The 23,212-nt window shown below is 41.7% G+C and overlaps 1 protein-coding gene and 2 long non-coding RNA genes across 3 annotated transcripts in view; 1 reads left to right on the top strand and 2 right to left on the bottom strand.

Annotated features, from left to right (window-relative positions):
* Positions 1 to 845, bottom strand: part of ADGRL2 (adhesion G protein-coupled receptor L2) — a 244,688-nt gene extending 243,843 nt beyond the window's left edge. The window contains exon 1 of the mRNA XM_079981053.1: positions 822 to 845. The gene's annotated coding sequence lies outside the window, so the exon portion shown is untranslated. The remainder of the gene's footprint in view (positions 1 to 821) is intronic.
* LOC307218929 overlaps positions 1 to 23,212 on the top strand; it is a 50,961-nt gene that overhangs the window by 5,102 nt on the left and 22,647 nt on the right. The window lies entirely within an intron of this gene.
* The window catches only part of LOC307218997, a 104,193-nt gene continuing 83,427 nt past the window's right edge, over positions 2,447 to 23,212 (bottom strand). Inside the window, exon 3 of the long non-coding RNA XR_013840238.1 lies at positions 2,447 to 2,492. This is a non-coding gene — a long non-coding RNA (uncharacterized lncRNA). The remainder of the gene's footprint in view (positions 2,493 to 23,212) is intronic.

The raw sequence follows: 23,212 nt of genomic DNA, 5'->3' as shown, positions 1-23,212 counted from the left end.
TGAGGAATGAGATGATGTTGAGGTGGGGAATGGAGGCCTATTTCAAGAGCTGTTGAACACAAGTCTCCTTAACAGTTGCTTTATCTCATTCAGGCTCCTTTTCTATGAAGTCTCATTTTAAGATGACCTTTTCACGTACAATATGATGAATTTTTCATTTTATTTGATTGCAAAGATGCTATGATCAAAGAGTATAATAAATATTGCCTTTTTCCAAGTCTTGGGGTAGTGCTGGGGAGAACCTTAGAAAATATCTGGGTGTTGTTGTTTTTTACAAAATGGTAGCATGCAGCTTTTACTCAGGATGTGGTGTCTATATTCTGAAAATATACCATTTTAAATTCACATATGCAGCAAAACCCTGGTGGAACATAAATAAGGATCAATTTTTATACAGTTCAACACAGTAAAACATTATATAGGCCTAACCCTCTCTCAATCTAAAGCAGAGATACAATTCCTCTCTCAACTGATAGAACGTAAACCATATTTATGTGTGTGGGTATGTATATATTACAATAAATTATGCAGCAAAACACATTGGCGAACACACCAGGTTTCTAAAGCATTTCCAGCAGAGATGGTAAATCTTTATGTTTCTGTAGAAACAACAACCAAAAATACTAGACAAAAATTAGATGGGAATTTTAAAGATGGCTTTACAGGGTTTAAATATTCAGATGTTTATAGCTGCATGAATAATACCCTTATCAAGTTGCACATTTATTTTTAAGTGAATTTTCATTATTTTCAAATGACAATTTTGCTTGTTCTCCTTTGTATTCATTGGTGTCAGATACAGAAAATAGTTTTCTGCTTACCATTCTGGGGAAGATGAAATTTATCATTGTGCCAAAAGTACCCTGGAAAGCAAAGAAATGTTATTAGTTATTATGCCCTTATCCATGGGGAGCCTAACTCCCCAAACATCAGCATCCACACACAAATGAAACAAACCAATAGCTAGAAACACAAAACAAAGCAAAATACAAAACAAAGTGTCTCCCATAAACATCCTATATCTATTTAGGAAGCCCTAGTTAAATTCTGTCGGTGCTCAGGGCCCCTGAAAGTAATCACAAAAATCAGAGTATACATTATATTTTATATTATATATTATTACTTTTCAAGCAGACTCCACAGAGTGAATTACATAGAAATAGCCACACAATAATCATCAATTGAAATGATTGAAGGAACAGCAAAGAGAAGTTTCAAGGGTGAAGGAGGACCAAATCTTTCTCTCCCTAAGAGCAAAATGGTTCTTGAGCAACCACGTGGTGTGGTTGTCAGGGCTGGGTGGCAGGGAAACCATCTCAACTGGAACACCTGGAATGAGAGGGTGGGCAGCTCTCCAGGCTGTTCCATCATCTCCCCCCCACCCCAGGGCAAGATGGTGTTTGAGGAAGGAGATGCACTGGGATGACTTCCATCTTTTAAAGCTTTTGGTGAGTTTTCTCTGTCGATGCACTTCCACATTTGTGCAAAGACAGGCTAACGAAAAGGCTAGAACCCAGTTTAACCACGTGTAGCAGCTTGAAGATGCCATGTTTATCATTTGATTTATACCCCACCTTTCATCCAATGAGCTCAAGGTGGCATACTTGGCTCTCCGTGTTCTCTTTTTGTCTTCACAACGACCCTGTAAAGTAGGTTAAGCTGAGAGGCAACAACCACCCCCAAGTTACTCAGTGAGCTTCGTGGCTGAGCGGGGATTTGAACCCCTCTCCCTCAGGTCTTAGACCAACACTTTAACCAAGGCACCATACTGGCTCTCATTATGTTGCTAACCATAGTCACATTCACAATGTGCTGAGAGGCAACTGGGACCTTTGCTGAAAACATTCACAAATAAAGGATCCACCTGGGCATCTGCCATAGGACAGTTGAAATAAGTCACTTATGGGGGGTGACTTTATGTGTGTGCAGAGAAGACATCATGGTCATGCGAATTTGCCCTATGTTGAAAATCAATGTTGCTGCTTTTTGCATTAGATTGAAGCCACGGCTATGAATCAATTTGTGGACTTTCCATTCTCCTACACTTTTTAAAGCCATTAGTACTCCAGCAAATTCATTTGTGTATCACATATTTATTCTATTCTTCCAAAGAGCTCAAAGCAATATATATAGGATTGCCCCTGAAAGGCAGGTCAGGTTAAATAGTGACTAATAACCCATTGAGTTTCACGGCCGAGTGGAAATATGAACCTGAATTTGCTACAGCCAAGCCCAAGACCCTAGCCATTATTAGACAAGCAATGGCCCTGTTTTAAAATTCCTCCAGACTGCACAGAGAATCTGATGTTTTATGTGACAATGGACTCAAAGCAAAGGTCCCTTTCACTCTAGCTCATTCAGGAAATCACAGCATATTTAGGACCACCAACTTGGTATGATACAGTAGAAAACAGAAAAATTATGCTGTCTTTCTTTAACCAGCTTGCAGTATATATGGTGGATCAGACAGGGATGCAAAGAGAAATCTGTAGCTGAAATTGAAAAGTGAGAAAAGGGAAGTCGGTCAGTAGAACAGGAACTACTAGACATTCTCATGGTTAGGTGCAAGTTTGTGGGTGGCTGCTTAACTTACTTTTGAGGTGACTAAGGGTGCATGTGAGTAAGGGAGTTTCCTTTCTTTCATTCTGCAAATCAGCTCTCACCAATGGTTGGTCTGGAACTTTGTAACCTTCCCAGTTGCCCACACTTCAATTAAATTCTGGGGAAAGGCATCATGAGGTAATATCTCTCATGGGCCTTTTTCAGATCAGGAAGCATGGAGTGTTGGCTGCAGAGTGCTTGAGAAATGTTTACCGGAAAGAAATTCTCTCTCTCTCTCTCTCTCTCTCTCTCTCTCTCTCACACACACACACACACACACACACCACCCTTGGCAATCTTGCAGCAATAAGGTGATCTCAAAACTTTGTGCTCACAGAAATTCTAAATAGACTCTAAAGTGACTTGAAGATGAGGCAGGAAAAAAATGGAGGCTTCTTTTGTGAAATTGGAGGACAGATTTGAAACATGGAATCCAAACACCGCAGAGACCAAGAAAAACCCGCATTGTCTAACTGTAGTTGTTAAGCATCTAGGTTTGTTGAGGTAGTTGCTTTCATTTCTCCTAGTTTACTACTCAGGTCTTGCCTAGTGGATAGGCCATCAGCTTAGGACTGTGGGAGCAAGTCACTGTGTTCCTTATAGGAAAAGGAACCAACTAGGGTTGCCACCCGTCTTATTAAAAATGGGATTGTCACGCTTTGGGACCACAATTTCCCTTGTCCCGTTTGGCCCCCAAACAGGATGCCTTTTGTCCTGTTTTCAAAATAATAATAATAATAATAATAATAATAATAATAATAAATCAGCATTTGTGTGTTCCCAACTTGCTTGTCTCATGCAGCCTAGCTTGCTAGGTGCCTAGGAAGTTGAGCCCACCCTCCCCTCCGAAGCTGGCTGATTGACACTCCGGGCTAGGCAATAGTGGAACCAATGCTCAGTGGAAGAACATGTGTCCTGCATGCAGAACATCCCACGTTCAATTCCTCTCATTCACAAGTGACTCACTGGGTGGAGTGGAACAGCAACACCAGCTTCCCAGTAGGTGGATTAATGTTGCTTACCTGGAAGGGGAGGGGGAAGGGCAAGGTGGCGATGAGGTCAATGCAGTGCAAGGAGTGCCCAATTGGCCCCCCCCACTGCATTTGCAGTGCGCCAACCTCCCTGCCACTTCACCTTTCCCTCCCAGTAAGCAAAAGCAACCCACCTGCTGGGGAGCTAGCATAGTGGATCCTTCCCCACCCCTAGTGATCCACTTCTGCTGACATCTCCAGTTGAAATGCTCAGGTGGCAGGTGATGCAAAGACCACGGAGAGCTACACAGAGATTCAGAATGTAATACCGGATTAGATGAACAAACAGCCTCTTCTGATAATAATGCAGTTTCTTATGTCCGTGACTCTGCAACTGGTATCAGTGTACCCCACCCAGTCTGAGTACATCAATTCCAAACTTAGAAATGCATCATCATTGTTTTGGTGATATTACCTGTGTAGCAATGGCTACTAAATCCACATAGCCAGGTCCCACCCTGCACTAATAACACTGGAAAGAGAGAGGTCACGCAGCCTTCTCCACCTGTATTGCACCTGCCCAAAGGCGGTGGCAGGGTAGCAAATAACCACAGCCTCCACCCATCCAATGTGGTTTCGCTGCTTCAAAATCTTACTAACCTAGAATGTAATCCGGCTACACTGAAGTGGGAAGCACACTTTGCAAGTGACCTTAGTTTTGTTGTTTCTTCTTCTTCTTCTTCTCCCTAAGATAAAGCATGTAATTAAACTAAATTCCTTTCTGAATTTAGTCTTGAATTTTAAGGTGCATCATTCTTGTCTCTTGTGACATTCTGTGCTATAAATTCTTTGGCACTTGGGCTACCTGGCCACCCTAGAATTCATCACGCTAAAGTGCTTCACCGGGCTGCCAATTATTTTCTGGAATTACTAGTCCAACCCCATGACAACATTTTTTAAAGTTGTTGCTTTCCAACACTTTTTTTCTCCTTCTATTAACATTTCAGCCTGACCAATGTATGCTAGCTTACTGCTCATACCACTAAATGCAATGAACTCCCTGCACCTTATAAGCCTCATAAGGTCACATTTACTCCTTGCACTTCATAAATCAATAAACACATCCGAAAGTTCTTGTTGTTTTTTAATCGACAGTTCCTGAAGAGGGCAGTACGTTCTAGATATTATTGAATCATAATCTAAGACGTGACAGCCAGGCTTTACTGTACTGTAAGTAAGAGAGTGAAAAAACATATAGCTGGATATTTTGTGTAGCAGTTCCCATGGAACAATAAACCAGATCAGGCTGTTACAAGCCAAGGTCAAAACTGCATCTGATTATTAAAGGGAGCATTCAAATAAGGGACCTGAAGCAATGCATTTAGCAAAGGGAACAACAACAAAATCAACAAGAAGTTGTACTTTCACAAGGAATGGGTTTTATCTTTAATGCCAGATATAACTCATCCCCCCTCCTTATTGGCAGTGCATAGACTGTCAAAAACTTCTAAAGGGGTTAGATTTAATTATCTCACTCCTTGCACATTTCATCTCGATTGCTATGGCAACATGCGGTTGCCTCAGCAGCAATGCACACTTTAATCAGATATTTCCTCACTCATTTCTCTGTTCGCCACAGCAATGCAATGAAATTTATAGCCAAGCCCTGATACATGTCACTACACCTCAGAGGAACCGGCAGAGTCCCTTCCGACCATGCCCAAATGGGTGCGCATATCAGCGCACCGACATGTACGTGCAGAGCCACCTACCCAGATGTTTTCAGAGAGTTTGGCAGCTGGATGACAAGTGGAGTGCGAGGAGATGATAAGTAGGTGTGCTTAGAGCGCATTTCAACTTCATTGATTTCTCTCTCTCTTTTTTAGCCTGTTTCCTTTACCACTCCCTCTTTACAAAGCAGCCATCCACTTATTCAGGCAGCCCAACCCTCCAAGCTAATGGGCAGCACCCCGGGTTTCTGCAGGAACTCTATTTAAGTGTCAAGAAGAGAAAACATAATAACCGGCCAGACAATATCATTTCTTCCACTTCCACCCCTCCCCAAAAAGCTTTTTGTTTGATTACTCATCCCTTGATTAAACACCTCTCAGAGGATGACACGGCCTCTTTCAACTGCCTGACTGAGAAATCAGGGACAAACGCTAAAACAAAAATAATTAGGGGCAGCGAACCAGCAGCAGGAGTGCAATTCAAACAGCAGACAATGTGATCATTCAGACAACTGCAACATGGGCATACAGTCTGATTACAGGAATGTGTAGAATTTCCAAAGCAGGAGAAATGTATGAATCAGAGGGAAAATTGCAAGCAATTGAGCATGAAGCAAATGGGATGTCTATGTTTCACACATGAAGATAAGGCTAGATATAAAAACAAACAAAACAGATCTGGATGGATAACACTTGAAGTAATACAAAAGCACTGATTGTGATTTTTCTTCTTATTCTTTGTCCTATTGATGTTGCTATTACTGTTCTTATTTATTTTAGGAGAATAGAACCTGCAGTTCCCAGAATTAATACCAGTTCTTTGCCTCCATTGGCAATTAAGTCCTCTTGGCTCAGTATATGGGATTATTCCTATACTGGCCTCAGAGTATGGATCTGTGGCACTGGAATGCAGCCAGAGGCTGTAACAGTAAATATAAATATATAAACAGTGTTATAACTATCATTGAAAAATTGGCGGTGCCTGTGAAAAACCCAGGAGAAAAGTATCTTTTTTAAAACAATGTCTTATTTGTTTTTAAACAAATGCAAAAACCATTAAACCCTTATCCAGCAGTACATCTAATGATGCCTATTCTACCAGGAGAAAAGTCTTATGAGACTTGAGTTAAATTGTTCGGAAGACCACAGTGGGCTCCATAATAAACTCAAGTTCAATTGCCTCGTTCTGAATTAAAATGATGGATTTTGGTTGTTGTATTTATAATTAACTTGAGGACCTTTTTCTCCATGTTTGCTGAATGTGTGGAAGGAGCAGGATCACACCATTAATCCTGCCCCTTTAATGTTAATGCACTTCCTGACCACGCCCCCAGGCAGCCATGCTTCTAATGCTTTTAGTCCGAATGGAGACCTATGCACATAATGTTGAACGCCTCCACCCTACAATTAGTAGAGTGGTTTAACAAGCAAGCGCCCTTTCCAGTGAACTCTGGGAATTGTAGTTCTGTGAGGGGAATATGGTTCTCTTAACAACACTCAGCACCCTAAACAAACTACAGTTCCTAGGATTCTTTGGAGGAAGCTGTGACTGCTGAAGTGGTATAGTGCTTTAAAGGTATAGTGCAGATGGGGGCATAAATGAAGAAGTATCTAAAACATCATGCTTTGAAACCACAGTTTACAAAGACAGAGGCATTGTGGGTAAAATATGTCACAGAGCAAATCAACAGGGTTATTTCATCAGTAGGGACTGGCTGAGAAAGAACGCAGATGGTTTATGAAGGAGGAGGAAGATGGAATTGTGTCGTAAATTCTTGGCTACACTTGAAGGAAATATGGGGAGCTTCAGGAGAGATGTTTGGGCAGAGTGGAGGAAACAGAATCATGTGTGAAGGAAATAAAAAACAAGGTCTGTTTGCAATTTCTACCTATCATATATGCAGCATTACTATTTTCTCACATGCATCCCTATCAAAGGAAACATTGATTTCCCTTCCCCCGCTGTGATGCCTAATAGCTCTGAAAATGATTCTCTGAATATAAGTTGAAAGTAAGATCTTTGTTTTCCTTGCATGTCATGCAGAAGAACAGAGAGGGCATGGATAAAGATTTGTCAAGAAAGTGAAGCGATTTACCATAGAGACACAAAAGCAAAACACACAAACATGACTTCATTGCTATTAAACTTTTCCTTATGAACATATGCTACATAATGTATAGGTGCTCAAATGTAAACATTTCAACAGAGTAAGAGGTGGTGGGGAACCCCTGAAAAGTGGTTATAAATTACCATAATTACTACAGACAGAAATGCATTCATAATCCTATTGTAAGTGCATAATTTTACTTGCACCAGCAATCTTTCCAATTCCATTGGTGCAATCTAACAAAAGATGGTTGCACTTAAGTTCCCTTGAAATCAATGGGACTTAAGAACACAGTGAAGCACTTAACATCCAGTCTTGCCTAATTCTTCCCAGGTTGTGCCCAGTGGATCAACATGTAGAATTTAATAGGGCTGGAAAGCAGCTGAAGTTCCTCTGCTCCAAAGCAGCTTGTTTGAACTGGATAATGAATGTGTCTGAGAGCTAGCTCACTCTTTCTCCACTCTAGAAGTCTTGCGCATGTGGCAGGGCCAGAGTGAACACTTCCACTTAGCGCATGCACTCAAGTCCACATACCTGATCTCATAATTCTTCCACCTCAAAAAAAATAAAAAAAATAAAAAAAATGGATAGAAGGATCATGGGAATCAGATGCACCACACATACACTTATCTGTGTCAACACTGCATGTTCAATTTATGCATGACATCATATGTATGGCAGTGGATACACATGCAAGCATACAGTCTACCATAATAGTGTCCGTGTGTGGATCTTTGGAAACTAGCTTTGGCTGAATCAGACTGTTGGTCTGTCTAGCTCAGAATTTTCTATGCTGTTCGACAGTGGAATTAGCTGTTCGACAGTGGAATTTGCTGCCAAGGAGTGTGGTGGAGTCTCCTTCTTTGGAGGTCTTTAAGCAGAGGCTTGACAACCATATGTCAGGAGTGCTCTGATGGTGTTTCCTGCTTGGCAGGGGTTGGACTCGATGGCCCTTGTGGTCTCTTCCAACTCTATGATTCTATGATTCTATGACCGGCAGTGACTCCCCAGTGTTGCATAGAGGACTCCTTCCCAACCCTACCTGCAGGAATGGCTCACCTGGTGGGAAAGAGTCACAGAGCATTGCTGCCACTTATTGGGAGGGACTGGAACATAGGCAGAGAGGGATAGTAAGTATCCTGTTTACCAGCTCATCAGTTAACTGGTAAAGGTGACCAGCGAAGTGACCAGCAAGCTTTTCTAGATCAAGGGCTGGGGAAATCCCTGGTCCCTGATGCTATTGTTTTGCGAAATGGTCCCCCCAGGTAGGTTCATCTGGAGCAGGGGTTGGCAACCTAAGGCTCCTAAGGGGTCGTATGACCGGCCCATGGATCCCTGCTGGCCGGTCAGAGACCCCTGCTGCCCAATCGGTCAGCGCCCATGCACCGCACTAAACAGGCGTGGAGCAGTGCAGAGGCTGCCTTTCATGACGCTGGCCGGCTTACAACTGGCTGCAGGAAGCTCCTGTAGCCAATGGGGAGCTGCGCGTGCCTCCTCTGCTCCAGAAGGAGCGCCAGAAATAGCGTTTGCCCATGCATGCATGCGTGTGCGCACACACTCTGGCCCACCGCAGCATCTGCGGGACCGTGAACCAGCCCAAGCCACAAAAAACTTTGCCAACCCCTGGTCTGCAGCCTTTGTTATACATCTTTAGGCACCAGACAAAAATGTTCCTTTTCAACCAGGTCTTGGGCTGATTAATATTCTGTGGCCTTTTAAATGTGTTTGTGGGAGGGTGTGTGGGTGTTGTTTGGGTTCTTTTTTGTGCTTTTATCTTGCATTTTCATCTGCCCTGAGATCTTTGGATGCAGGGTGGTATAAACATTTAATCAACAACAACAACAACAACAAAAGAGGCAGGTTGGCAGCATGGTCCAGGTTGCGCAGATGCATAGCAGTCCCACCTCTGAAATTTATGCAGCCTTGACTTCACCACCATCTCACCCCTCTCTTTGTCTCTCCCAGTAAGGGGCACTCAGGTAACGACACCACTTTTTGGGGGTTCACCCGCTGCCTAAGTCACTTCCTCCTACTTCCTCCTACTCTGAGTTGTCAGGGATTGAACCTGGCATGTTTTGCATGCAAGACATGGACAATGAAAGTAGATCCTGTAGGCCCATATGGTTGCAAAGAGACTTATATTTCTAGATTTGAAAGACCAATGCCCACCATCCTAGTACTCAGTTGTCTGAATATCTTACAGCCTCCCTGCTTTTAAACACATGACCTAGAATGATTAATCTCATTTAGATACCTTTTTGGGCAAACAAGCGGCATATATTAATGAACATGTTTGAGTTAAGATTGAAGGAATATTCTTATTGTTAATATCAGCTAGCAACGTTTTTATCTCCCCATATTTCCTTCTGTTATATAATAATAATAATAATAATAATAATAATAATAATAATAATAATTCAACTAAGCTATGGGCTTCGATCCAATTTGTGGCTAGGCTAAATCACTTATCCTGCAGCAGTGTACAACTATCCAATTTTGTTTGTAAGAAGAAATCTTTTACTATGCAACTTTATCCCTTCCTGTAAACTGATGCCTCACAAACGGGATAGTGCTGCAAATGCTCACACAGCACCCTGCACAAAGCATTTAGAAAAAGCACCTTTTTCTAAAGTGCAGAGGGAAATACACTTATTTTAGTTTCCAGCTGATGCTTATTAGGCTAAGTAGGCATCTAGAACTCTGCAAGGAAAACGGCTAGTGGAAAGAGGGTTAAATGCCATTTCTGAAGTTAGGCATCATTGCTGAAATTGCTCCCCACTCTTTGTGCAAATATAACATGTACAATGACGTCTTTTAGACATCTAAGCCTCCTCCCCAAAAACCAGCCTTGGTTGATAGATATTAGAGAGACAACGATAATAAATATATTCCTGAAAGCTCTGCAGGATTATGCTTTGTTCTTCCAGATTACAGCAGCTCTTCAATGAGAGGTAACCAGCACAGCAGCTAAGCTTCTAATTTCTCCTTCTTTAACCTTGAAAGTGTTGCGGGATATCACCTGACCATTAAATAGTGAGGAGGAACTTGTTAAGAACTCCTGCCTGGCTATATATTTATGGACTTTATGCATACTTTTATTATAGCACTAACATTCCCTGAAGGGATTATTAAGTTGTTAGACAAATTAAAATTAAATAAGAAGGAAAGGTGCACTTGAACTAAAAACTGTTTAAGCATGCCTAAAGGCAAGGACCAGAGCGAGCAGCAGGAATGTCTCCTCCTGCATGTCTCCCGCAGCTCTTTGCCAGCTTCAGTGGTTCCTTCTGCTGCCAACTTCCCTTTCAGAAGACTTTAGTGAGGGCATTGCAAATAGCAGAATTGTAAGCTGACCATTTATTTATTTCTCTGTGAAGGTTTTCTGTACCACTAACATTAAGGGGGGCGGGGATTATGGCTGTGAAGAACAGCATAAAACCAGCACTGAAATGATATTCAGAAAACAAGGGTGAAATACATTTTAAAAAACCCAGTAGCTCAGATTTATACATTGGTATAACTGGATCGGCCCTCAGGGAGGGTCTGGGTGAACAGGTGAGTTCTAAGCAGGTGCTTAAATGCCATTATGGTAGTTCCCTTCATTGGGAGAACCTGGCAAAGGCCATGTTTCACCACACTCAAGGCCCTGGCCTTGGTAGAAATAAGACAAATCTCAGAAGCATCTGACACTACTGAGAGTGTCTCTCCCAAGGATCAAAGTGCCCAGGCAGTGGGAACTAAGGTGACCTGGTCCCAAGGTGTTCAGTGCCTCGTGTGCTCATAATACACTGTAGCCCCAACGTCACTTATTTTTAGGGACCACTCTGATAAAATTATTCTTTGCTATTCCCAGCCATCACATTACTTTAGAACTCTGGGACTTTCCTGATTTCAAACCATCATACCCTATCAACCTATGAAATAAGCACCATAGCTTAAGAATGTTGCACATTATTTAACATTTTTTATGCAGCAAACTTAAATCCAGGTAAGCCATCTGCAAAAAAACAACCTAAGCACCTGGCTCTCCTTGCCCATCAACATTTGACACTGAGCTTTGTTTGTTTGTTTCTGCTCATGCATAGGGACAAGGTCATAACGTTTGAAGCTGGCACTTATTAGAAGTCAGGCGTATTTTTCAAACTCTTCCTGTGAAATTTATATTATATTTAATATCCCACCTTGAAATACCTATAAATATTTATTGAGGGGATTTTCCCCCTCCTTATGGTGTGCTCTTCCATCTCCCATTCCCCTTAAGAGTTTAGTAGCATCTGGAGTCACTGTATGGTGATCAATGATTTGAACTATGCAGTGTTCAGCCATTGATCACACAAAAGACAAATGTATCTCATTGGCAAGCCATGGAGAACAGCTGATCCTGCTTAGTCGGTGAACTTGCATCCCCCGCAACCACCTAAGATACAATAAGGATCGGGGAAAGTCCGAAAAAGGGTAGAGTGCTCAATTCAGTCAAAGCAGTATCATTTGCATTGTGATGATTTCCTTAATGCTACATTACTAAGTCTTCACACGTATGAAGCTAAAAGCAACGCTTAGTTCCTCGAACAAGAAAGATCTCTGCAGTATGGTCTTAATAATAGTTACAAACCTTTCAGGACGGTTAGGATTATTTTACTGCAGCTGATTCACTTTGCAAATTGTAAAGTGCACTATCAATGTTATTTGAATCATATTCACTTACAGGTATTACATGGATGTACATAATAATTTCTATGTAGCAGTTCTTTAAAGTCAAGTCTCTTAGCATCATTTTTTAAAATGTCAGCATACACTATTTACAACTTATTTGATATATATATATATATATATATATATATATATATCTCCCCAACTATAAATAGCTACAATTGAATTTGTTCTGATTCCATCATCCCCTTTGTTTCTCCAGCACACAAAGCTTGTCACTGGTATGATTCCAGCACCATTTGAGAGTGGACTCTTCTAGAGTGAGTTGGCAATGACAACCCTATTTAGGTTTAAACAGGTGATGGGGTTTGAGCCAGATGGGGTTATGTCCAAGACTGGACATAAGGGCATCTGAAAGCCCTACATTCTCTGTGCAGATTCTGAGCCTGCAGCTATTCATTATATCTTGCTGCAGATCTTAAAGCACTTTAAATAAAGTTGAGAGCTTTACACCTATACTGTAAGTCTTCACTCCAGGAGTGTCACTGGGTCTGAAATCCTGGAGGGCCTCTGCCCATCAGTGTCAACTGTCCTGAGCTAGATGGAGAAACATTCTGACTCTGCAGAAGGCAGCATCTTATGTTTTATGATGTAATAGGCATGTCCTGCCCTGTTGCTTGCTACCAGTTCCAATTACACATGATCATCACAAATACATCACAAATACATGAGAATGGTTTTGCCACCCATAAAACAGCAAGCTCTGCTAATAATCCATTAGTTTGTATTCTGGATTTTGCCTTAGGTTTGTTTAAATAGTGTTGACAGAAGACCAGCTGTGACTCCCACATAGTGTTAGAAGCTTCTGAGTTGAATTTGAAATTGCCAAATTACTTATTTTAATTTCTCCCAGTTAAACAAATCAGCTATTCCCCCCTCTATTATACACCCACTAAAATATAATCGCCAAGAAACAGGAGGATGTGTTGCAAAAGCTGGACTCGTCCAGCTAAAAGACAGAAGAAATATCCGCAATCCACGCTGATACATTAGGTGTGTGTTTGTAAGCTTATTCACACAGCAGCAACCAGATATTAGCAGGCCTGGTCCTCTGCCTTTTGCGCCTTCTGGGACCACTTAAGGCAGAAAAATGAAGGTAAGATGAAAACAATGCTAAATATAAAAATTAGGCATTAAGAGTCTCAATTTTTGCTCCTTTATGAAGGTGCAAGCAGCTGAGTTTCAAGACAAAGATTAATCCTCTCCCTCTCTTTAGAAAAATAAATCCTCAGAATTGTGGTGTTGATGATCCTTGAAATTATTAAAGTGGAAAGGAAATTTTAAACTTAATAGATTTTGCCATTATGGAAAATGCTAGCAGTTTAAAATCAGCTTGGAAAATAGAACTAGGCAAATCCGTTTTGTTTTGTTTGTTCCTGTGCTCAGGCAAGATAAGACTTTTATGCTCATATGCAACTGAATTCATTGCAATTTGGCACAAAGTCTGGGCACCCAGAGCTTGAATTAAGACAGGCATTGTACTCAGTGTAGTCAGCTCAATTGGGTATTCTTTAAGTTCCTTGTATTTCTGATATTCAGAGGTGAGTGCTGCTGCTTACGTATGTAAATAGCAACCAAAATGATCAAGGCGATGAAGAAACTCTCCTTTGAGGAAATCGAACCTGCAACCTTGGCATTATCAGCAACATCCTCTAAGCAACTGAGCTATCTATGTACTGTTATAATGTTTGGTGCTTTTTAGTTTGGAGTTGAGTGTGGTGCTGATAACGCCAGGATGTAAAGGCTTTCAATGGCAACTCTCCACAACGGCTGTGTTCTACCTCTACTGTTGGAGGCTGCTTGCTTCTGAATGCTAGTTGCTGGAAAACACAGTTCGCCACTATGAGAAAAGGAGGCCGGACTAGATGGGTCACTGCCCTGATCCAACAGCTTCTTATGTTCTTATTCTCGTGTAAGAGGGAGGTATGCAAGAAGGGCCTTTACACTCGCCAGAAGCTTGGCCCTGCCCTCGCTGGTCCTGGAAGGAGCCTTTTAAAAAGTTCCATATGCTCAGAGACTTTGCGCCTGTTCATTGGGGGAGATAGGAAGACCAGAGCACTTGTTCTTTAGATGTCCCTTTTATGAAAAGGTACATAGTAAGACCACTGATCCTCTACTGGTGAGGCTTGCTGACCTCCCGGAAAAGCAAAAATTCAACCTTTTCCTGTCGCCAGATTCTGTGTACAGATCAGTAGGTGCAGACCATCTCCTGACTCAATCTAGTTTGTTAAAAAAATCCGCAAACTCGGAGGTCTGTTCTTAACCTAAAACTGTTCTTAATCTAAAGCACCACTTTAGCTAGTGGGGTCTCCTGCTGCCACTGCACCACTGGAGCATGATTTCTGTTCTCATCCTGAAGCAAAGTTCTTAACCCAAGGTACTATTTCTGGGTTAGCGGAGTCTGTAACCTGAAGCGTATGTAACCTGAAGCGTATGTAACCTGAGGTACCACTGTATACACTTAATGCATTTATAAATTTTAAATTTATTGTTGTACATTGCTTTAATTGTTTGTTTTCCTTCTGGGACTGTTCCCCTGTGTGTGTTTTATAAGCTGGTCTCTGACCGTAATAAATTATCTCTCTAAGAGGGAGGTATCAGCAGACTCGGAAAACTTCCCAGATTTGTAGAAGTATGAAGGTTCTTTAGGTGTGGGGGGGGGGAGACTAAGGAAGGTAGGATTCCAAAAACAACATAATGAGGCAGTATCTTGGAGGAAGGCATGGCTGGCTGATTGGAATATTGAACAGGAGTCCTCCATGCCGCAACATTTTGTTGTGGGTACTGCTGTTTGAAATAGGTTTGGATTTTGACTTTAAAACAAACTGCAAGTCCACTATAAAAATGCAGTGCTCAAGTGATCTCAGCCCAAAAGACTTGGGTTTCAAAGGAGGATACAAGCATAACAATAGACTGCCTTAGGAATTCCCCCCAACATCTCTGTTATACGTGGGCAGCACCTGTTTTGCAGCCACCTTGGAATAGTTTGCATATGGAATGTAAGCAGGAGACTTTTGTATTTGAATGCTAAACACTGATGTGTATGGATAGCCACCAGCCACCATAAACTTTACCCAAGTTCCTCCTTTGTAATGCCCTTGTTTCTATTGATCTTCATTGACAGTATGCAACCATCCCATTTTGATTGTCTTGTCTTGTTGTTTTGTTAATTATATGGCCTTTTGGTTTTGATGTGCCCAAGAGTTTCCTTTGATATTCTAGGCTGTCCTGAGTGCACAGGCAGTTGCTTGATAACAGCCATATTTTTAGAGGTGCCAACACAAATAATCTGAGCAATGTTTGTGTCCAGCAATGGAATTATCCACGGGATAGCAAGGGACTTTGGAAAGTACCTTTGGGTCACACAGTGCTGTTAGTTTGAAGGCTGGTGAAATATTTTGGCTGACAAGCTTAGCTGCCTTGAAACTAACCACAAAGCAGCACGGAGTGTACCTCTCTGCATTTTTTGGCCTGTGTATCATTTCCACCCACCCCACCCTATCTAAACTATCTAACTAGGTAGATTAAGAACTCACGGGTCTGATGAACGGGGCTCCTATCCACACACACACACACACACACACACACACAAGTGTGTACCATGTTTGCCATAAAATGGAACTTGCTCCTTTGTGGATATTTTGTGTCTCAAATAAGAAAATAATGACAACACATGTGATAAATTGTAGCTGATAATTGCAACAATTCCTTGCATTCTTTTTGCCCTCTGCTACATTTTCCTGATGTTTCCAGATCTTTCCAAAGCCACACATTTCCTTTGTACGTGTGTGTGTGTGTGTATGTGTGTGCCTGTTGTTAGCTCCCTGTTCTCCAACGTAGTGCCCTTATGTTTTTATAACACAGAAACTGAAGCACATCTTTCCCCAGGACCTTTATGGGAAGAGGACACAAAGAGCACTTATCTTATCTTATCTTATCTTATCTTATCTTATCTTATCATCTTATCTTACCCTCTTTTGCAGTTTACTTCCTGTTCCTGTTGGAGTCAATGCCAATCTAGGCTTTCGGCATGAAAGTCTGAAGTGGGATTTTAAGTGCAATTGATTGAACTTGCTAAAGTAACAACAACAACAACGTATTTATACACTGCCCATCTGACTGGGTTGTTCCAGCCACTCTGGACGACCTCCAATACTTCCTGTGGTTGGGAACCCTGATAAAACAAGGTTTGTGGTAATGGGAAGGACTGCAAGCATGTTCAGCCAAACACACCTTGAATCCCTCCTCAGATTTTCACACTGAATGTGGGAATCTCAGAAGTGGAGCCAATATATGCAAGCAGTGCTGAAGATCACCACAAACTTCTCCCTTATTCTCTTAGAATGGCAATATCATCCAACTGAGAGGTGCCAGGGCGAAGTTCTGGTGAGCTCCGGCTGAAAATAAAACCCCTTCATGCATGGATATGGGGGGGGGGGATTGCATGCACACTCTGCCCCTCCCACAAACTTTTGGACACCCTTTCCACTCACTCACCCAGAAATGCCTCAACAGGGTTCCTTAGTTCAGTCAAATGAACCTTAGCACGAATGCTTGGTCCCTCTGATTTTCTTGGGAATTTATTCAAGCCATGAGATTTCCTACATTGCAGGCACTGCTGCCGTTCTGTACCACTGCTGCCATTATCCCAACACCTCCAGATAATGCCACTAACGTTGCTATAATCAAATACTATTACATGCCCTATGCTTCTCTGAACAAGATTGGGAAAATTCAGCAGAGCAAAGCAATCAATAATATTTTTCAGATACAGTTTAATGAATGCAAAAAATCATAGAAACACAGAATTGTTGGAAGGGATCCTGAGGGTAATCTAGTCCAACCCCCTCCCCAATTGAGGAATCTCAACTAAAGCATTCAGGACAGATAGCATGGAGAGGTAGGGGGAGGGGCATGTTTCTTTTAATTAATTGTCATTGTTACAGTTGCTTCACAGAGCCATGAAACTTTGGGCAATAATGAGTGGCTTCATTGATCACAAAGGTCAATGAAGGGTTTTTGTTGTTGTTGTTTAATCTGTTAAGTGCTTTTTAATATGCTTATCATGATTATCATTTCCAAGATTAATGTTTGTGAATATTTTACAACATTTTGTAAGGGGCGTTATGAAAATAAGGCCTTAACCATTAAATTTGGCAAGCAAAATTTATATACTGTTTAGTATACTGCTTGCTAAAAACTTCTTTTTAAAAAATTCAACAAGCCTATCCAAATATATTTGATTCTAAGTTTGTTGATTTTAGATGTATATTACTATTTTATATTATTTTATGTACACTGCTTATATACACTATTGTGAGGTAGATGGGTATAGGATCATATCAGTTTCCATTAATTTGAAATTCCTCCTCTGGTATACAAAGGCTGATTAACATGCCATTTACATTTGATTTGTAATCAGGTCATTTCACCTTCTTCTTCTTCCATAATAGTAAATAGGTTTTAAGATTCAGTTTTTAACCTCCAAGGTGCTGCTAATATGTGATCTTACCTTTTACTATCTTACATTGGGTTGTTCTTATTTTTGTTTTTATTATGTATTTTTGTGGTTTTATCTTGTGGTTTCATCTTGTGAACTGCCCTGAGACCTGTGGGTATAGGGTGGTATACAAATTTAATTAATGATAATAATTACAAAACTAACTTTTGTCCTTTATTCATATTTTGCTTCCTTCTTCAGCAAGTTGTGTACTGACTTTCCTATTCAATTTTCTAAATATTTCCTTCTTTCCTTGGATAACAGACCAAACAGAATGCTTCATTTTAAAAACAGAAGCAAAGTATTACTTTCCATAACTGTAATTTTTTTTTTTACCTCTAATCTTATTGCAATATTCTTACTCTAGAGCTTTCTCTGGTGTGCTTTGTGAGTTTGTCAAGTATTCTAGGCTTCTGTTTGCTTTGTTTCATTGTCATCAAGATTTTCCTTCGCGTCTAAAGCATTTCCCAATTTGTTATGATCACAGCAAATTAAAAAGAAAAGAACAAGAATTACACATAATTTAGTGGGACTACAATGGGAAGGAACAACTTGAAATTCTTCATCTGCACCAATTTACTAACCAAGTATTTACAGCCAAGATGCCTATCTGAAGCTTGATGTTTTTGTAACCCAGACTTCCAAGGAATGCAAGGAGAGCCTATTAAAGCACTTTGTCAGAAAGGGAAAAAAATAGAGAGAGAGATTTAGGGCAATACATCAGCAAGATAAGGATCTCACATTAAGATGACCTTTATGTGTGAAAAGCAGCTTTTCTTGCAACCAGCTGCCAAACCTGCTTTGACCTGCCACAGGTCCCAAGGCTATGCAGATATGATGTATTAGTTTCTTTCTTGTCTCAAGCAATTCTCAGAGTTAGTGCAATCAACTTGTATATTGCCACCTGCAAAGCTGGCTTTGGAAGAAAAAATCTGAGAAAGGCAAAAAAACACACAAGACCATTCTGCGTATGTTTACTCAGAAGTAGGCCCTAGTGAGTTCAGTGGGGCTTATTACCAAGAGATTGAGTATTATTTATAGTTTTCTTTTATTCTGCGCTTCCATGAAGGAGATCAGGACAACATGTGTGTGTCTCCTCCCCCTTTTCACCCTACAACATCCCTGTGAGGCATGGAAGGGTGACAGACAGTGAATGGGTCAAGGTCACCTTGTAGTAAGCTTTGTAGCTGCAAACTTGGTTTCCTTGGTTTAACCACTCATACACGACACATGACATGTGTCTATCCCTTTCATGAGACTTGATCTCCCTTCTTTCCATACGTAATGGAAACAGAAAGTAAAGCTCTCCCACCAGTCCTAGGTAAAGGTAAAGGGACCCCTGACCATTAGGTCCAGTTGCGGACGACTCTGGGGTTGTGCCGCTCATCTTGCTCTATAGGCTGAGGGAGCCGGCGTACAGCTTCCGGGTCATGTGGCCAGCATGACTAAGCCGCTTCTGGAAAACCAGAGCAGCGCACGGAAACGCCATTTACCTTCCCGCCAGAGCGGTACCTATTTATCTACTTGCACTTTGATGTGCTTTCGAACTGCTAGGTTGGCAGGAGCAGGGACCGAGCAATGGGAGCTCACCCCGTCGCAGGGATTCGAACCACCAACCTTCTGATTGGCAAGCCCTAGGCTCTGTGGTTTAGACCACAGCGCCACCCGCATCCCTCCCACCAGTCCTACAAACCCGTTAAAGCACATTCCCCCTCCAGGAATCCTGAGACCCAGGATTTGCAGGGGGAAGGAAGTGTTGCTTTAAATGTGCAGTGTGTATGTAGAAAAAGTCCTATACTGTCTATGATTTACTTTCTTTCTTCAGTCTAATCTAAAGCCACAAACACAGTATATGGCCTTGGGAAAAGTACCCATCCTGCCTATAAAATAATGCCTTTGAACAGCACCAATATTCTGTCAGAACTGAGCTAGACTCGGTAAATAAATTAAACACAGGGGTGTATATATATATATATATATATATATATATATATATATATATATAGGCATTTGAAAAATGTTGTCAATGAGGCCCACCAAAGGGCCTTTGAGGAGTGGCCAAATGCAGGCTCTAGGCACAAGGTATGCCAGACCTCTCTCACTCCCCAAGCCAACACCATCTCAGACCTGTCACTCCTCTGTTAATGTGCTTGTCTTGGATGGGGGGGGGAGAGCGAGGGAGAGGGGGTGGCAGTGAGGACTGAGATAATGCTTTTTTTCTTGAAGACAAAAGGAGGCTGCCCACCTGCCTGCATAAACCCCTGACTGATTGTTTTTATAAAAAAAAGACCAGGCAGACAGAAGGAAGCTGAGGAATATTTACTAATAAAACAGTCTTTGTTTGCCGAAGAAAATGCCAATATGGGGGTTAAATTAAAATACTCTTGCTCACACGCTGGACCTTATTTAAGAGCCAATTCCACAAGGACATTGCATCAGTAGGGTATGTACTAAGGGTTAATTCGCTGTGGGTAAAACCACAGAGTTTGCCAATCAGAAGGTCGGCAGTTTGAATCCCTGCGATCGGGTGAGCTCTTGTTGTTCGGTCCCATCTCCTGCCCACCTAGCAGTTCAAAAGCACAAAGTGCAAGTAGAAGGTAAGGTAAACGGCGTTTCCGTGTGCTGCTCTGGTTCACAAGAAGCGGCTTAGTCATGCTGGCCACATGACCCGGAAGCTGTACACTGGCTCCCTCGGCCAATAAAGCGAGATGAGCGCCGCCACCCCAGAGTTGTCAACAACTGGACCTAATGGTCAGGGGTCCTTTACCTTTTTAATTCATGCTATTGCCTCTTAAGTTTCTTTTCCATCTAGGGCAGGCTTTGCCACCCTGCTGTGCTTCGGATGTCATTGAACTACAATTTCCATGTTCTCTGACCATTGACCTTGCTAGCTTAGGCTGATGGGAGTTGTTGTCCAATAATATCTGGTGGGCCACAGAGTTTATTTAGTCTAGACTGAATGGGAAATATTCCTATTTAGGCTGCCACCTACAAACCATCTTTCTGATATGCTTATGTTGGTGTGTGTTGCCTTGCAATCGGAGCACACAGTGCAGCATTTAGACAGTGGTATTTTTCTATATTATATCTGCTTTGGGATGAAAAGAAAGTGGTTGTATAAATGGTTCCCTGGTGAAAAATAGGCAAATGGAGGCAGCAGCTGTAAAAGACAGATGGGGCATACATTATACAACTTAAAACCATTTCTGAAGCAGATCTGAAAAAAGTATTCCAAAACAGCAACTAGGATTGCATGCATTCTGAACTCATAGGTTCAGACATTTCCACTTAGAGGATCATTTATGTCTTACTTCGGTACAAAAGAGTACAGTTAATAATGGATTCTCTTGCAAATTGTGTCACGGAAATAGGTGCCTTTGTTCATCTTTGATCTTTAAAATGTCAAGCTATTTTTAGGAAGTACACTGTAAAAAGCCATTTAACATTTTGGATGTGGCTGCAGAGTTAATACTTATTACAACTGGAGACCTATAGCGACAAGCTTTGCCTTCTGGCTGAAATCTCGTTTTCTACATGAAGGATGTTCCGTAAGAGGGTTGGGGGTATGGTTGAGCATTTCACCATCTGAGCCTCCACCTGATGTTTAGTGATATATAACCTAGCTTCCACTAGACACAGGTTCCACCTCAGGTAAAATTAGGCCGAAGCTTTCATAAGCTTGGTCTCCATAGACCAGACCCTCCAAGTGGGATAGTCCTGGATTTACAGAAGCCATTCCAGTTTCTGATTTGATCCTGGAATGTGCCGCTTTTCCTTAGGACGTCCCTATTTTCACTGGAGAAATGTTGGAAGGTATGGAGTTATGCAATCCCTGAGCTAAGGGGATAAGTAACCATACAACCTTTAGAAGACACCTGAAGGCAGCCCTGTATAGAGAAGGTGTTTTTTTTTTAATGCTTAATGTTTTTGTATATGTTGGAAGCCACCCAGAGTGGCTGGGGCAACCCAGTCAGATGGGCAAGGCATAAATAATAAAAAATATTATTATTATCATGGAATAGGATGTCGCTGCTTTCATCGCGGAAATGTTGGAGGGTGTGTTAGAGCAGCCTTCCCCCCACTTCCAAAATTCCTGTAGTCATGCTGCTTGGGGAGAGTGTTCTTCCATTCAGGTCTTGCTTGGGCTTCCCATAGGCATCTGGTTGGCCACTGTGAGAACAGGATACTGGACAAATGAGCCACTGGCCTGACCCCAAAGGCTCTTTTTATGGTCTTATGATGGGGAATCCTAGAATAACTTTTTTAAAAAGTGCCAGTCTCTACTATAGATTTGTTAAGCATTTGTTAAGCAGAATAAAAGCATTTCACTATTTGACGTAAATATCCTGGCTCTTTGGATGCTGTGGGAATTTCATTTTTTAGCCATGTATTCCATTTTCCTGCAGTACTCCTGTACAGTGGTATAACACGACCCCATGTATAAGACAACCCCTATTTTTTTGGACCGCAACAAACCAATTTTTTTTTTGGGGGGGGGGATTTGCATTGCCAAGGCCACCACTTGTTTGCACACTCGCCGCCAAAAGCCCACCTGCCCACTCGACCTCACCGCTGTCGTAAATCGACTGCCCAAATGCTGAAGCCGCAGCCAATCATCATCAGACGTTGCCGCAGCCACCAATCACATGGCCAATCTCCTGCTGGCTGCTGCTACCAATCCCCTCCCCACACTGCTATCTGTGTATAAGACGACCTGCAATTTTGGCCTATTATTTCTATGGAAAAAATATCGTCTTATACACGGAAAAAATCGGTACCTTGGTTCTCAAACTTAATCCATTCCGGACGTCTGTTTGGCTCCCAAAAACCAAGACACGGCTTCTGATTAGCTGCAGGAGCTTCCTGCACTCAAGTGGATGCCACGTCGGACGTTTGGCTTCTGAAAAACGTTCTCAAACCAGAACACTTACTTCTGGGTTTGCGGCATTCAGGAGCCGATTTGTTTGGGAGCCAAGCCGTTCGGGAACCAAGGTACCACTGTATTTCTCTATCTCCTAATTAACTTCTAGGATACTAGCTGATATATGACATTTATTATATGAGTTGTAGAAAAAAAAAGCCAGTTCTCTAGTACGCGTTCCTATGATGCATTATGTATTTTGTAGTAAGGCACCTGGAAAAAAATATGAGAACTTTGCACCCCTAATCTAAAATTGAAAACCCCTTAGAAAACGGTCTGCTTTACATGTACATGGTCCCAATTCCCAGCATCTCAGGATAGGAAAGACCCCTTCTTGAAATTCTGGAGAGTCTGTGTAAGCAACAATGAGTCAGTTGGTCAGTGTAGACAAGACTGAGTTAGATGGACCAATGGTATGACTCAATATAAGTGAGTATCCTATCATGTCTAGTTCTTCCCTCTCTGGAACAAACTATTGCAGGGGTTCTCCACAAATCCTGGTGCAGCTGTACATCAACAAGCATCCAAGCTCTGGTAACATCTATACAGGTGAATTGTCGGGATCTCAGTTCCACTTTAACTGTATTTCCAGCATACCATGTGCACCAGCATTCGGGACTGCCCTGGTTTTGACAACCTTTTCTCATCCTTCCAGTTTTGCACCAAAGAGCTAA

Source organism: Podarcis cretensis (genome assembly GCF_951804945.1).
Source record: "Podarcis cretensis genome assembly, chromosome: 6".
In the NCBI taxonomy this organism is placed as follows: Eukaryota; Metazoa; Chordata; class Lepidosauria; order Squamata; family Lacertidae; genus Podarcis; species Podarcis cretensis.
The sequence above is the reverse complement of the archived record's forward strand: the minus strand, read 5'-3'. Positions and strand labels throughout refer to the sequence as shown.